This window comes from Lissotriton helveticus, chromosome 1_2 (assembly GCF_964261635.1).
Source record: "Lissotriton helveticus chromosome 1_2, aLisHel1.1, whole genome shotgun sequence".
NCBI lineage: Eukaryota > Metazoa > Chordata > Amphibia > Caudata > Salamandridae > Lissotriton > Lissotriton helveticus.
In genome coordinates this window covers 225,501,273-225,517,590 of record NC_136058.1, presented here as the reverse complement: position 1 = coordinate 225,517,590, position 16,318 = coordinate 225,501,273, and positions in this window count along the sequence as shown.

The window sequence follows — 16,318 nt, the reverse complement described above, 5'->3', positions numbered from 1 at the left end:
TATGTATTGCAACTGGTTCTTATGTAAAGCACTCTGACACCTTCGGGTAATGTTCGCGCTATATAAAATCTCATTAAATAAAAAAAGCTGAATTCAAGTTGTGAACCCTGCTGTCCGCAGTGTATATCGAAGGCTGTAGTCATCACACTTATAGAAGAAAGCTTTTTGTCACATCCTTTTATAAAATCGAAAGACATAGAGTAAAATTATCTCTACCTTAAATAAAGCAAGGCTGGATTCAATACTGTCTGTAGTGTTGAAGCAAAGCTGAATTCAAGTTGTGAACCCTGCTGTCGGCAGTGTAGATTGAAGGCTGTAGTCAGCACAGTTATAGACGAATGCTTTTTGTCACATCCTTTTACAAAATCGTAAGACATAGATTCCAATTGTCTCTACCTTAAATAAAGCAAGGCTGGATTCAATGCTGTCCATAGTGCAGATGAAAAGCTGAATTCAAGTTGTGAACCCTGCTGTCCGCAGTGGAGATGGAAGGCATTAGTCGAAACAGACATAAGTCTGCGGTGCTGTAGCATTGAGTTCGGAATGGGCCTGTATCGAGGAGGCACGTGGTCATGGCGGCAGCCACGTGGCAGGGTGAGGACCTTTGCTGCGGTAGAGTCCCTTCTCTTTGCAGAAGTGAACCACGCCCAAGGCGTAGCCTAATTATTTATAGTCTTACATTGACGTTGTTTACGTTGGACTAGCCCACTCCGCTTCTGTTTCAAAGGGGGGCTGAACATAGCTACATAACCAAAATATTCCCCCTGTGTTTGAGATAATATGGTTGCGTTCACTATTCAGTGCACTACACGTATCAATGGTATATCTACACACTGAAAAGTTTTGGGTTTGTATAGTGAATTGTGAATAGTATTTCACTGGTAGTCTTAGCGTTGTGTACATTATTGCTGATGTTCAAGTTCTTTCACTTATACATACTTGGTTGCCACATCTCTGTAGATTGAGCTAGTGTATTGTTGAAGGGACATATTATTTTGGAAAGGTCCGTTGTCCTGTTTTGCGCTGTCTCTGAGGTAGTAGGGGGGGAGGGGTTTGGGGGGTGGTTGTGGTGGTGGTGGCGTTGGATATTGTGATTTTCTTTCGTGTCGGAAGTGTATAATTAGAACCTCTATCACATATTGATCTTTAAATATGGGTGTGAGTTGGATGTAATTCACGCAGTACATAGTCGACGTCCATACACTAGTTAAATGTTGATGTTAATTTGTTAGTGGTAAGTGGAACTATTGCCTGTTGTTTTAGGTAGCATTGTAAATGTGGTTTCTTGTTGAAGACATGGGGAAGTGGTCAACATTCTAATTAGGAATTGTCATTTAAACAAACTTTGAAATTCACTGAAAAAACATAGGTTTCAAGCAGGTTATAGTTAGGAATTAGCATTTTAAAAAAACTTAGAAATTCACTGAAAAATACCTAGGTTTTAGGGGTGTTATAGTTAGCTGGACATTTCACTCATACAAAACCATTGAAATTCCTCCGTTATAGTTGGTTGTACTATCTGTAACTCTCGCGCCTGCAATCCACTGGTGATGATGTCACATATTACATAATTCATGTCATGGTCAGTGACATCACTGATGACATCACTGATGACATCTCAAATGACATCACTGATGACATCACTGATGGCATCATCCATGTGACAATCAGATACACCTTATTATACACTACTATAATCCTTCATCACTCACTGTAAAATACAGAGTACCATATTTGAATCCATTGACATACCAGTACAAGTATCTAAAAACCCACTCAGTTATTCCTAGATCTACACAAACATCTAATCAATTAACTATAGATTCACTCACACATGCTGTCAATGATCAATAGAACACTATCAAATATATTTATACACCTATATTGACATTAAACACCAGCACACATCCTATTTACTTATGCACTCATCCTACTCGCTTATGCAAACAATGGATCATACTTATATTTACTCAGCTACACACTTATACAAACAACACTTCATTTATTCATTAAGATAGTAACTCATACTTAGTGTGTTATAAAATCACTATTACAAGTATACAGTTATCCATACAGTCACTCATGCAATCACTGAGTCTTATGTATACCTATTTATATACAACAAATGTCACATACACTGCCTTTTATTATTCTAGTTTGTTGGACATGTACCATTGAAAGATATATTTGCTCATCAGCACACCCATTAAGATATTCAGTCATCCAAACAAGTGTCATAACATGTAGGCAATATGTACCTAGATAAAGTAATTGAAGTTGATTTGATGTCTGGGATGTACTGGATGCCAGTTTAGAACTATAAATCCACTAGCTAATGTAATGTATGTCAGAGGTCCAGAAATTATTGGAATTGGTAGAATGGAGACTTACAAGCAACATTTGTCATTAGATGCGCGTATCTACATGAAACACTGTACCGAGTTTGGATAAGTAGGTGGAGAAATATAGCAGGTGGTGGCACACATAAACCACACCGGCTGAAGCACATGACATTGATAATCAACAGTACATGACAATACAGAGACCCAGCCAGTGACGGCTGCTGCCAATCGGAGGTGGGAAGCGGGGAAAAAAATTAATAATAAAAATCTAAACTTACCTTTCCTGCTGGCCACCGCGATCTTTTGCTCCAGCTGAGTGCTGCTCCTCTGCTCTTCTCCTGCACTGCAATTCCCATGGGCACAGGCTGCCAGACCTCACCCCACTTTCAGGGTGTTTACTTCAGTGGCAATAAACATTTGTCTGTTTTTTCTGGAAGGCCTTTTCCACCCTTCTTGGGGTTTCCTGTCCCTCCTGTGCTCAGGGTGAGCGGCTTCAAGTGCCCCTACATTGGCCTTAATATATTGTTTCTGCCAGAAACTTTTTAAGGCATGGAAAAGTGGGCAATTTTCCAGGGCCCCTGCCTTCCCAGGGACCTCCTGGGAAGGTGAACTTTTTTTTTAAACTAGAATAGGAAGAGGATTGTAAAAATGGTGAACAAGAGACAGGCAATTGGGAGAACCTTGAACGGGCATGCCTGTTTTGGATTTCAGGCAATACATGTGGCACAACAAGTGGCACCTCAAAAAGCCCTCCACTGAGACGCTCTATGCTGTAACTAGGGAGCTAAGCTTACAGTTGACTTTCAAATGAAACAAATGCCAAATCTGGCAAAACAGAATGCCTTACTTTACCACCCTCCCAACCAGGTAATTATAGAATCCTTAGGTGCCCATATACAATAGCGTTGTCTATGAAGGGGTCAAAATTTGCAAAAGTCATCGCTGGATCTCCATGGACCCTACCCAGCATCTGAGGCAGCATGCCACAAAGCTGGCAAACTTTGCATGTCCAACACACTTAACACCAACATCCTTCCAAGCAGAAGTCTCTCTTTATGAGTTAAGCTGTGTCATTTAGTCTCCAGTCATCTGTTAATCACATTCAAAACATTTTAGCCAGAAGAATGACCAGTAGGCTAGAGACAGATGAATCAGTGATGACGCTTACGAAAATGTAAATGTAAATGTAGTATACTTGTAAAGCGCACAGCTGCCCCAGCAACGGGGCGTCCCGGCGCTGTATAACTCTGGGGAACCCGTCCTGGCTTTCCCTGTGGGATGGTCCCTTGCTGGGAGTCCCCAAGGTGGAGCCAGGCATCCGCGGAATTGGTGGGGCCGTTGTGGAGATTAGGCAAGCTAATGCCCAGAGTTGCCGAGTGGAACCCCTGATTAGAGTAAGCACCGAAGCGAGAATTATCGAGTCTGCTGACCAAGGTCCACAACCCTGCCGCGTCGGGAATTGAACCCTGGTCCCGGGCTGACTTCTGCTCTCAGGCCTGCCGCCTCTAACCAGTGAGCCACACTACTCCAAAAGTCTTCAAAGTCAGCAGGACCAAAGGATAATGAATTGAATTACTTTGTCCATTCCGATATCCAGCCCCTGTTGGAAAAATGTAAAAACCTAGAGATGTTATTCAAATCCTGAGCTATGAATACTCAAAGTATACAGGGGCAGTTAAACCAGCATTGGTGAGATAGGACTGGATAGAGTAAATGACAGAAAATTCAGTTGAAGAAAGGGATGCTTCATGTGGGGACTGTGAATATTCAGAGCAGACGCTTGGATTGCAGACCTTGAGCCTCCATGGATACCAAATCTCCCTATAAATGAGAGATTTCAGGTTGGTTTCTATCTGAAATACATTTAGTGACCATCAGCACGTGATGACAGCCATATCGTGCACAGACATTTAGGTGATGAGTGTCACAAAATTAACTCAGATGCTCATTTTGTCTTGGGCCTCCCCCTTATGGATCACGTTAAACTAAGTTCACACTGCACAGAGTCTGCAAGAGTAACAACTTTGTGGAGGCCCTCCGGTATTTTTCAGGAAATGCGTCAAAGGGGTGAAGTGCTCAAGTGCAGTAAACAAATAGTGTTGTTCATTCAATCACTAAACGATGACACCAGCTGCAGTGGCACTTTCAGACACACTGTCTAAAAACAAAGGCACCTTTGCAGTACATGTGAGGTCAATAACTGGTCCTTCTGAAGAGAAGGCTGTAGTGACGGAGCCACCCGGCCCGCACTATAATATATTACAAGCATGCATGGATCCTGAGGGCAGGCTCGCCCAAAGGTATTATTAAAAGGGCACATGACCGCTCATGTCTTGGCCCATACTATATCACCAAGTTTATGTCTCAGTCCTTTGATTCATTGCCCCTAGGCCTCACATGTCCTATGCCGGAGTCTCGAGGTGCCCTCAGACCCAAAGAAGGCTGCAGCCATATGGTCTGCTCTGCGTCCCACATCGCCCACAGACAGCCGCAGTTTCCTGGCCATGGCCACATATTGTAGTCGCTTCATCCCGAACCTAGCATCCCTCCCTGAACCTCTCCTAAAACTCACGTAGACCAGAATACCCTGGGAGTGGACTGCAAAGGAGGACGTGTCGTTTCATGCTGTCAAAGAGGCCTTCCTGGACAAGACTGTCATGGCTTATTTCCAACCCAGCAGACGCACTGGTGGACGAGGTGGTGGTGGACGCCAGTCCCGTGGGGCTCGGGGCCGTTCTCATTCAAAAACATCAGCAAGGGAGTGGCAGAATTGTATCTAAAGAAACGGAGGAATGCAGTGACGGAGCCACCCGGCACGCACTATGATACGTTGCGAGCATGCATGCACCCGGAGGGCTGGCTCGCCCGAAGGTATAAATAAAAGGGCGCATGATCGCTCGAGGTCTTGGCTCACAATATATCACCAAGTGTATGTCTCAGTCCTTTGACTCATTGCACCTGGGCCTCACCAGTCCTTTGCCGGAGTCTCGTGACTCCTTTAGACTCCACAAGGTCCATCTACCTGTGAATGCGTGGCACCCATCTAATATTCCTTGATTAACCCAGAAATATAAACGCCTCCTTTCTCCTTAGAGGGACTTGCCTGGGCAGCATGCTTCAAAGTACTTGGATTGTAAGATTCGCCACGATCCTGTTTGGATGAAAGGGACTCTCAGATATACAATTATTGTTATTTTTGTTAGCATTTAAACGAGGTCCTTTCATATGAAAATGTAATTAATTTTCTTTATGTCCACGCACGTGCGTTCATGGCCATTAGGCACTATTCATAATCAAAGCAGCACTTTGAAGAGTTATGGGGCATGTTTCCCGCCAACCTCCCCGGAAGTAAACACGCGCAGCACACATCAGAATATAAAAGTGCCATTGAGCGACCTCCGCTTACACGGCTAACAACGTGCCCTGATAGACAGCGTGCAGGCCGTGCGGGGTGATTGGCTGTTCTTTTCACTGTGGTGAAGAATTCGAGAGGGAGATCGCTCTATCCTCGTTCCACAGACTATAGAGTCTTGAACCCGGAGCAGCAGGTGCGCCCTCTTCTGTGAAGTATTTGCAATATTCTAAACTGTTTAAGGTCGGTGCTAAGGTTAAGGGGGTTAGTGCAACAGAAATGCTCGAAATCAGAGGAAAATCACACACATAACGATGCAGAGCACTCGAGCATCTGACAGATGCCAATTAGCATATTATTTGCATTCATAGAGTTATGGTTGTCAGGATGCGTGTAAAGCAGGACAGACTTAAACAGAGGTAAATATTCATGAGGCGTTTTTGCAGTCATCTATTCCACTTGTTTGCACAAACATTGATTTCGAATTTAGATGAGAATAATAGATGTACGCTGTCCCAACCCAAAAAACACAAAATATGTCATGTTATGTTATTTGTTCTTGGATTACGGCACAACCCGGACCCGGAGGGACACCTCTGCTCTGTGCAGAGTCGCAACTATAGTCAAATTTCGGGGGTGGGAAGGGGGAGGATAATAAAAATGTCGAGGGGGGGGATAATTCTTCCAGCAAACGGCTGAGTGAAGATGCTGGGGCTCTTAGAAGGGGTGAAAAAACAACAAAGCCTCGTTAAAAAATAAATGGTCTTTCAAAGTACTCGCGTGCGGCTGCAGTAAGAAGGACGCCAGACCACAACAGTTCAAAAACTGTGTGCACGTACCCGGGAATCAGTCTCGAGCCGAGCTGACACATATGACGGAGGGGGGAGGGGGCTGAAGCCCTTTGAGCCCAATGATGAATAAGGAGAGTCAGTTCCAGTGGTACGGGCTGAAATAAGAAAAGGTTCGGCCACCATGTTCAGCTATGCGAATGCATCGGGGACGAAGGAGTTGATTCGTAGGTCTTACAGGTAGATGCATCAAGCATTTTTGAGAGCGCAAACGGAGCGAATCGCAAAATTTGGCCGTTTGCGCCCGCAAAAATGGCATTTGAGATGCATCAAGGGTTCATGCACTCGCAAATTAAGAATTCGCAAATAATTGCGAGTTCTCAAATTGCGATTGCATTTAAGGAATCGCAATTTGCGATTCCTTAAATGCAATGCATGAACCATCCCAAGATTGCGAATTTGCAATCTGGTGTCCGGTATTTACCGCAAAGTCTAACTATGTGGTAAATAGCAAAAACTTAGAAATATGCACTTTAGTGTATTTTTCTAAGTTGTATGTTACACACACACATGTCCTTGGGACATGTGTGTGCGCAACACCAGTGAACATTACCATTTCAGGGGTGCAACATGGTGTCCTTTGGGCACACCTGGCACTCTTGAAATTGCTTCCTTATTTGCGATTCGCTAATTGCTAATCACAAATAAGGAATGACTCCCCATTCATTCCTATGGGCCTCTAGGCAAAAAATATAGCGATTCCTACATGCATCCCGTTTTGCGAGTCTTTAATAGCGAATCCTTAAAATTCGCTATTAAGGACTCGCAAAACATGACTTTGATGAATCTGGGGGTTAGATTCCAGTGTGGGAGATACATAGTGAGTCTATTCTGTAAATATTTTGGACCTGAGCCTGACAAAGGTTTGTAGGTCAGGCAGAGCAGTTTGGACATGGACCAGGAGACATCCCGGAACTTTCGCCAAGTTAATCTGGGTGTCTCAATTGGTGAAATGTCCGCTGCTATTGAGCAGAGTAGGGGAGGCAAAGCTCCAGGTTTAGATGGGGTTCCTATTGATATTTTCAAATACTCGGTTGACCTATGGTCCCCATCTTGAAGAGAGTCCTGGATGCAAGTTGTGAGCGGGGGTTTCCGAAAACCTGATTCTGTTATAGTTCCCATTTTCAAGAAGGGAGATTGGGAGAGTCCCTCTTGCTATCGCCCTATCTCCCTCCTTGATTCCTTTATGAAGATTACAGGGAGGGTTGTCCTGAACCGGCTACTATCTTGGGCAGAAGAAGTAGGAGTGTTGTCCCCGGTTCAGTACGGCTTTCGTGAGGGGAAGGGCACCGTCGAACAGGTCCTGAACTTTACACTTCTTCAAGGGAAATATGTTCAGGCTAAGGCGGGTAAACTTTATGCAGCATTCGTTGACCTGAGTGCTGCTTTCGATTGTGTTAAGCATGATCGCTTGTGGAAGGTGTTGGAAGAGCTTAAAGTGGAGGAGGCCATTATTTCTTTCCTAAGGCAACTTTATGCTGGGGCAAGGGCCAGGGTGAGATTTGGAACCGCAGGAGAGTGCACCAAGCCCTTCCGTGTGATGCGTGGAGTGAGGCAATGTTGCGTTCTCGCGCCCCTTCTTTTTAATCTATATACCAATGATCTAGAGGATGTTTTGGTGTCCAAAGTTATTGATTCACCCAGAATTAATTTTAAACAAGTGGTGTCCCTATTATATGCGGATGACGCTGTCATCATGGCCAGGACAGAGAAAGGCCTGCAGTTAGCCCTAGATGCCTATATTAATTTCATGGACTCTAGGGGTTTGAAATTGAACGTGAAAAAAACCTTTGTGATGACTTGCGCCAGGGGAAAACCTAAAACTTGTAAGTTGTTTGCACGTAGGGAGAAAGTGCAGGCAACTAAATCCTTTTCATACTTAGGAGTTGTTCTTGAGGGTGGGGGGCATTGGGGCCCGGCCATTAGGAGCAGGACCTTGTCCTTTAAAAAAGCGACTGCAGCACTTATGACCTTTTCACGCAAGATAGTTAAAAGACCCCCGGAATTTTACTTAAAATTTATATGGCCAAATGCGTCAGTACGGCCATATACGGTGCTGGTGTATGGGGTATCCAGAACACCAGTCAAATTCAAATAGTAGAAAATGCTTTTCTTAGGTTTATTTTAGCTGTACCTTTTAGTCTATCTGTGTATAACTGTCACACCGAGTTGGGTGTTCGCCATATCAGCGATTTGATAGCGATGCAACCACTGCTACTTTGGCACAGGGTTTGGACTGCAGCTGAACTGGAGTTGAACAGAGAGATTATCCGGGATGTCATGGCACTGGATAAATCAAACAAAATACCTTGGCTAACCTATATCCGAACGTTTTGCCAAGATATGGGGAATCCTGAGTTTTTTACTACACCAGAGGGGTTATGTAAGATCACAAGGAAAGACCTAAAGAACAACTGCTGGTTCCATCTGGAATCCCTGCGGCTCGGGGTTGAACTAAACAAGGACTCGGTCGTCCGGCATTCTATGTCGCTAGTATCTGTTAATATGCAACCCTATCTGAATTGGTGTACCAAGGGCTTTGACAGGTTTTTACTTACAAGGTTTAGATTTGATATCTTCTTTCGCCTTGTTTCATTTCCCAAAACTAATGATTGGACTAAAATGCTTTGTAAATGCCCACGTGACGGGGTGGCCGATCAATCAACCCTTCATGTGATTTGCTTTTGTAGATTTTACTGGAAAGAGAGAGCCCGTTGGATTAAACCATTTCTGAAAAATAGTGGAACATGGTACCAGTGTCGCCCTGCCCTACTGTATCTCCAGCTGTTACACGACGAACTGAGTGTGGCCACTATGGTCGGTTTTCTAAAGAGCGTTTTTAGAAAAAGGAAAAGTTTAATGTGTTCTTAAAATAACTGCACCTAAAACTAATTCTCAGATGTAATGATATATATGTGACAAGTTCTGTTTTTATATGCAAAATATGTACTGTTTTTTTTTTTTGTTGGTGTTGCTGCTTTTATGATTTTAAATTTTGCTAAAATCGAATAAAGCTTTTCTACCTACCAGTTTGAACAGAGCTCTCTTTCGGATAGGCAGCCAATGTAGGGCTCCTCTAGTAGGGGCTGACGATATCTGTGGGGGCAAGATGTTGCTAAGGCAGGCAGCGGTGTTTTGGACAAACAGGATTTTAGATGGAAGGGATTTGATTGTGGCAAGAGTTAGGGCATTGCAATAATAAAGACAGCTGATGATTAATGCCTGGGTGGGTGTCTTCCGTGAGCTCAAAGAAAGCCTCCGGAAGATTTTCTTAAATATGAGCATTTTACCAAAAGTTAGGTCCCCCATATGGAGGTGATATAGTCTTTCATAGATAATTTGTTGTCTAAGAGTAAACCCACTCAGAAAAGGGGGTGGTGATGAACAGAGTGTCTGAATTAAGCAGACCACTCTTACCCAGTCCAAAGATCAGGGCTTGATCCATCACCGTTATTTAGCTCACTGCCCCATCCCAGCTCAGAACCTGGCTATATGCAAATTAGTCTGTCCCTGGCCCAGTGCATCATGGGAACAGGGCAGACCAAACTACCAAGCCAATTCTTCACCAGAAAGGAGACAAGCTACCGGGGACCGGTTTCTGGCATTTCAGCCTCGTCGGCCCGGCTTGCTTGAATCCTGATGGAGCAGTGAGCAAGGGACTCATGTCTGAGTATACCCTGCCACACCTATAGTGGCCAAAAACGATTCAGAAAAGGGGGTGGTGATGAACAGAGTGTCTGAATTAAGCAGACCACTCTTACCCAGTCCAAAGATCAGGGCTTGATCCATCACCGTTATTTAGCTCACTGCCCCATCCCAGCTCAGAACCTGGCTATATGCAAATTAGTCTGTCCCTGGCCCAGTGCATCATGGGAACAGGGCAGACCAAACTACCAAGCCAATTCTTCACCAGAAAGGAGACAAGCTACCGGGGACCGGTTTCTGGCATTTCAGCCTCGTCGGCCCGGCTTGCTTGAATCCTGATGGAGCAGTGAGCAAGGGACTCATGTCTGAGTATACCCTGCCACACCTATAGTGGCCAAAAACGATTCAGAAAAGGGGGTGGTGATGAACAGAGTGTCTGAATTAAGCAGACCACTCTTACCCAGTCCAAAGATCAGGGCTTGATCCATCACCGTTATTTAGCTCACTGCCCCATCCCAGCTCAGAACCTGGCTATATGCAAATTAGTCTGTCCCTGGCCCAGTGCATCATGGGAACAGGGCAGACCAAACTACCAAGCCAATTCTTCACCAGAAAGGAGACAAGCTACCGGGGACCGGTTTCTGGCATTTCAGCCTCGTCGGCCCGGCTTGCTTGAATCCTGATGGAGCAGTGAGCAAGGGACTCATGTCTGAGTATACCCTGCCACACCTATAGTGGCCAAAAACGATTCAGAAAAGGGGGTGGTGATGAACAGAGTGTCTGAATTAAGCAGACCACTCTTACCCAGTCCAAAGATCAGGGCTTGATCCATCACCGTTATTTAGCTCACTGCCCCATCCCAGCTCAGAACCTGGCTATATGCAAATTAGTCTGTCCCTGGCCCAGTGCATCATGGGAACAGGGCAGACCAAACTACCAAGCCAATTCTTCACCAGAAAGGAGACAAGCTACCGGGGACCGGTTTCTGGCATTTCAGCCTCGTCGGCCCGGCTTGCTTGAATCCTGATGGAGCAGTGAGCAAGGGACTCATGTCTGAGTATACCCTGCCACACCTATAGTTAGGTGCAATGAGCTAAAAAACGGTGTTGGATCTAGCCCTGATCTCTTGACTGGGTGAGAGTACTCTGCTTAATTCAGAGACTCTGTCCATCACCACCCCTTGTTGTAAATAATTTTGTCCACCCTAAGCGTGGAAGGGTATACTCAGATGTGAGTCCCTTGCTCATTGCACCATCAGGATTCAAGCAAGCCGGGCCGAAGATGCCTGAAATGGCAGAAACCGGTCCCCGGAAGCTTGTTTCCTTCCCAGTGTAAGAATTGGCTTTTGTAGTCTGGTCTGCCCTGTTCCCATGATGCACTGGGCCAGGGACAGACTAATTTGCATACAGCCAGGTTCTGAAACTGGGATGGTGCAATGAGCTAAAAAACGGTGTTGGATCTAGCCCTGATCTCTTGACTGGGTGAGAGTACTCTGCTTAATTCAGAGACTCTGTCCATCACCACCCCTTGTTGTAAATAATTTTGTCCACCCTAAGCGTGGAAGGGTATACTCAGATGTGAGTCCCTTGCTCATTGCACCATCAGGATTCAAGCCTGCCGGGCCGAAGACGCCTGAAATAGCAGAAACCGGTCCCCGGAAGCTTGTTTCCTTCCCAGTGTAAGAATTGGCTTTTGTAGTCTGGTCTGCCCTGTTCCCATGATGCACTGGGCCAGGGACAGACTAATTTGCATACAGCCAGGTTCTGAAACTGGGATGGTGCAATGAGCTAAAAAACGGTGTTGGATCTAGCCCTGATCTCTTGACTGGGTGAGAGTACTCTGCTTAATTCAGAGACTCTGTCCATCACCACCCCTTGTTGTAAATAATTTTGTCCACCCTAAGCGTGGAAGGGTATACTCAGATGTGAGTCCCTTGCTCATTGCACCATCAGGATTCAAGCAAGCCGGGCCGAAGACGCCTGAAATGGCAGAAACCGGTCCCCGGAAGCTTGTTTCCTTCCCAGTGTAAGAATTGGCTTTTGTAGTCTGGTCTGCCCTGTTCCCATGATGCACTGGGCCAGGGACAGACTAATTTGCATACAGCCAGGTTCTGAAACTGGGATGGTGCAATGAGCTAAAAAACGGTGTTGGATCTAGCCCTGATCTCTTGACTGGGTGAGAGTACTCTGCTTAATTCAGAGACTCTGTCCATCACCACCCCTTGTTGTAAATAATTTTGTCCACCCTAAGCGTGGAAGGGTATACTCAGATGTGAGTCCCTTGCTCATTGCACCATCAGGATTCAAGCAAGCCGGGCCGAAGACGCCTGAAATGGCAGAAACCGGTCCCCGGAAGCTTGTTTCCTTCCCAGTGTAAGAATTGGCTTTTGTAGTCTGGTCTGCCCTGTTCCCATGATGCACTGGGCCAGGGACAGACTAATTTGCATACAGCCAGGTTCTGAAACTGGTATGGTGCAATGAGCTAAAAAACGGTGTTGGATCTAGCCCTGATCTCTTGACTGGGTGAGAGTACTCTGCTTAATTCAGAGACTCTGTCCATCACCACCCCTTGTTGTAAATAAGAGTAAACCCAGGTTCCTGTCTGTTCTACTGGGCACCGGGGCGGGCCCAAGTTGCACCAGCCACCAGACATCCGCCTAATAAAGCTGAGCTTTGCCAAACAGAAGGATCTTTGCCCCATGACTGTTAGAGACATTGTGCGACATCTAGGTGGCAATTTTTCTCATGCTGTCGATAAATTGCTGTTTGACATTCTCAATTTCCTGCCCAAACGAGCTGACTAGCTGAGTGTTCTCTACTAAGGAAAGAGTTTCAAACCCGCAGGACATAACCAGTTGAGCTAAGGGTGCCATGTAGATGTTGAAAATCGTAGGGCCCCAGGAAGAATCCTGAGATACCCCTTTGTCCAAGAGGATGGTGTTAGAGTGATAAGTGCTCTCTTTGGGAAACTCTTTGGGTCCTGTCCTTGAGGAAAATCTTTAGCTATTCATGGGCAGAGCCCTGAATGCCACACTGATAGAGACGCTGATTCAGGGTGGAGTGTGAGATGGTATCAAAAGCAGCCGACAGGTCCAGCAGGACCGGCATTGGGGGGTTTCCGGCATCCAGGGATAATCTAATGGAATCTACTACTGCAAGTAGGGTGGTGTTGATGATGTGGGAAGGTCTAAAGCCAGATTGAAAAGCTTTCAACAAACCATTGTTCTCCAGATAGGAGGAGAGCTGTTTGTTGACATGGGTCTCCAGAATTTTCCCAGTATAGACATGATCCTACATGGTGCCTATGGTGCATGGTGCCCACTTGACATGCCTTTATATTTAATTGCAATAAAGTATACAAAAAGTGATGGCTGGAATGCTTGAATTAATGTCAGCCACTTGTAATTACTTGTGGCTGCGTCCCAATCCATTATTATTTTGCACACCATGTCACATCAGTTTGAACCCAGGTATATGCAAATCAGTTTTGACCCTACTCCAGTCAGTACTGAACTGAACTTCAAGCCTGAACTTCCAAGCCAAGTCCTCCCTGAACTGGAATACCAGCTAACTAAGACCGGTTTAGCGGTAGTTATGGGCTCCTCGGCCAGCACAGCTTGTTTCCAGTGACACAAGGAACATGGGACCCATGTCTGGGCATTCCCGTCCCACTTAGGGCGACACACTAAACTACACAAAAAAGTGATGGATGGAATGCTTGAATTAATATCAGACACTGGTAATTTTCCAATCCATCATTATTTTGCACACCATGTCCCCTTAGTTTTGACCCAGCTATATTCAAATCAGCCTTGACCCTGCTCTAATCGGAACATTCCACCCCGAACTGCCAAACCAGGTCCTCCCTGAACCTTTGAAACAGTTTTGTTTTTTGCAAACCTCTTACATCTTAAGATCAGTTGTATAATCTTCAAAGCTCTAAAGCTAACTGAACTGCACTACCTAAAAAGACACTAGATTAAACTGGAAGTAGAAGACCTCTTCAAAGCTCTATGGTACCGATTAAAGAGTATTAAATATCAAAGGACCACTAAATTCAAATAAAATTATTGTGACTGCAGTAATATCTTGGGACCTAATAATGGAGGTAATGATGTTGGTTTTTGTGTTTCTTCAACATTAGAATATATTTCAATAAAATATTGTGCTATTTAATAAAGTTACCATAAAAAATTTCAATACTCAAGAAGGAGCATCAAATATATATATAAATTCCACAATCAAATATTGAAGTTAAAAAACAAGGAAGATCCCTTTGGTGTCTGTTTCATGTTCTGTTCTTTATTATGCATAGAGTCATGTCATCAATATCATCCAACTTCAAAACAATTAATGATGTACACAGCCAACGCGTTTCGTCCCCCTCTGGGACATTATCAGGGCTGTAAAGTAAACTACACAAGATCAAAATCCAGTACACAGTACAAAATCAAAAAAAATAATAAGCTAAGGGCCCGATTCATAGAATAAACTTAAGACTCAATCCTAAACTTACTACTATTTTGGTATTCACAGAATGCACTTACTACTTTTGGTATTCACAGAAGTTAGGAATTTGTCTTAAGTCTGTCTTAAGTCTGTCTTAAGACAAACTTAAGACAAAATCCTAACTTCTGTGAATACCAAAAGTAGTAAATTCATTCTGTGAATACCAAAATAGTAGTAAATTTAGGATTAAGTCTTAAGTTCATTCTGTGAATCGGGCCCAATCAGTGTGAAAACAGTACTACCAGAACAATTATTCAGGCAACCTGCCTATTTGACAAACTAAATACATAGAAGGAGAAATCTCGTCAACTAATGTCCTGTATTCTGATTGATATGAATTAGAAAACACAATAATTCATGTACATTACTTCAGGAAAATGATAATGAAACACATGTACTCTTAAAGGCAGATCTGAAATCCTCCAAATATTCATGCATGTAGCAAGTTCCCTCGGTGTGGCCAAATTATTTGTACTACTTAGTAAATTACCTGAATCAATTGAGTATTATTTCTCTCAAATTTGTGGTTCCTTGATAAACTAAATCACAACCACCCTCAATACTAATGAGATGTTATTAGATTTCTTCTTCTTTCTTAACTTTCTTAAAAAAAAGAAATGTTATCTAACTAATGACTAAAATTTCACCTTAAATCTGTAAAATTCCTTATATCCTCATCTTATTCTTGAGCAAACAACCCGTATCGCAGTGCTTTCACCGTATTGCCTAAGGCTTTAAATATATCCTTCTGTGAACAATGAGTGATAACAAATGACAAAGTGGATTCCCTTTTAACTTTCATCACTCTTTCTTAAGTTCAGTTGTGAAATCCTTATCAGAACTGCAGTTCTGATAAGGATTTCACAACTGAACTTGATAATCTTCAGGTAATATCATATTTATGTTCCTCACTTGGGCCGGTGTGTGTGTATCGGTTGAAATTCTGGCAGCTATATACTGATGACTTATACTGTCTTTCCGCTGTGTTGTATGTGTGTATATGTTTTTTAATCTTACTACAGGTCGATTGAACTGAGGAGAACAAAACCTGAATTCAGAACCCTGTATTTGCCCTGACAAATTTGCTGAAGTAATAGCAATGAAACATGTCGGCATCATTCAAACATGGTATAATATGAACCATTTTTAAACTTGGACCACTTGCAACAGCAGAATAAAGTTATTACAGCCAGCAAGTGGCTCCACATTTTAGCAGCAGTGGCCATTTTTCGCCTTTTGGCCATTGCAGAGGGTTAGGTGCACACACTCACTTTATTACTTTTGATATAGATAAGTGGACAGTTAGATTGTTTATATACACAGCACTTTGTATGAGTTGGTAATTCACCTTTACAATTACTTTGTTGTTTTTCTCTGTTCTTTTGTCACTACGAAGAGAAAGTGACCTATGATGAGAAGTGGGTAAACCGGTAATTTCATGCCAGGAACCCCCTCGGGTGTTACTACCGTGAGGCGCTTTCTTTATGTTTTCAAATGTTTTCACTCTTCTTTCACCAGCGGAAACTAGATTAGACCGTAGTATACTTTGTAGTATATACACCACGACCTGCAGACTAGTGTTAAGTAAACACATTTAGAGTTGGAGTATGACTGATTGTGCAA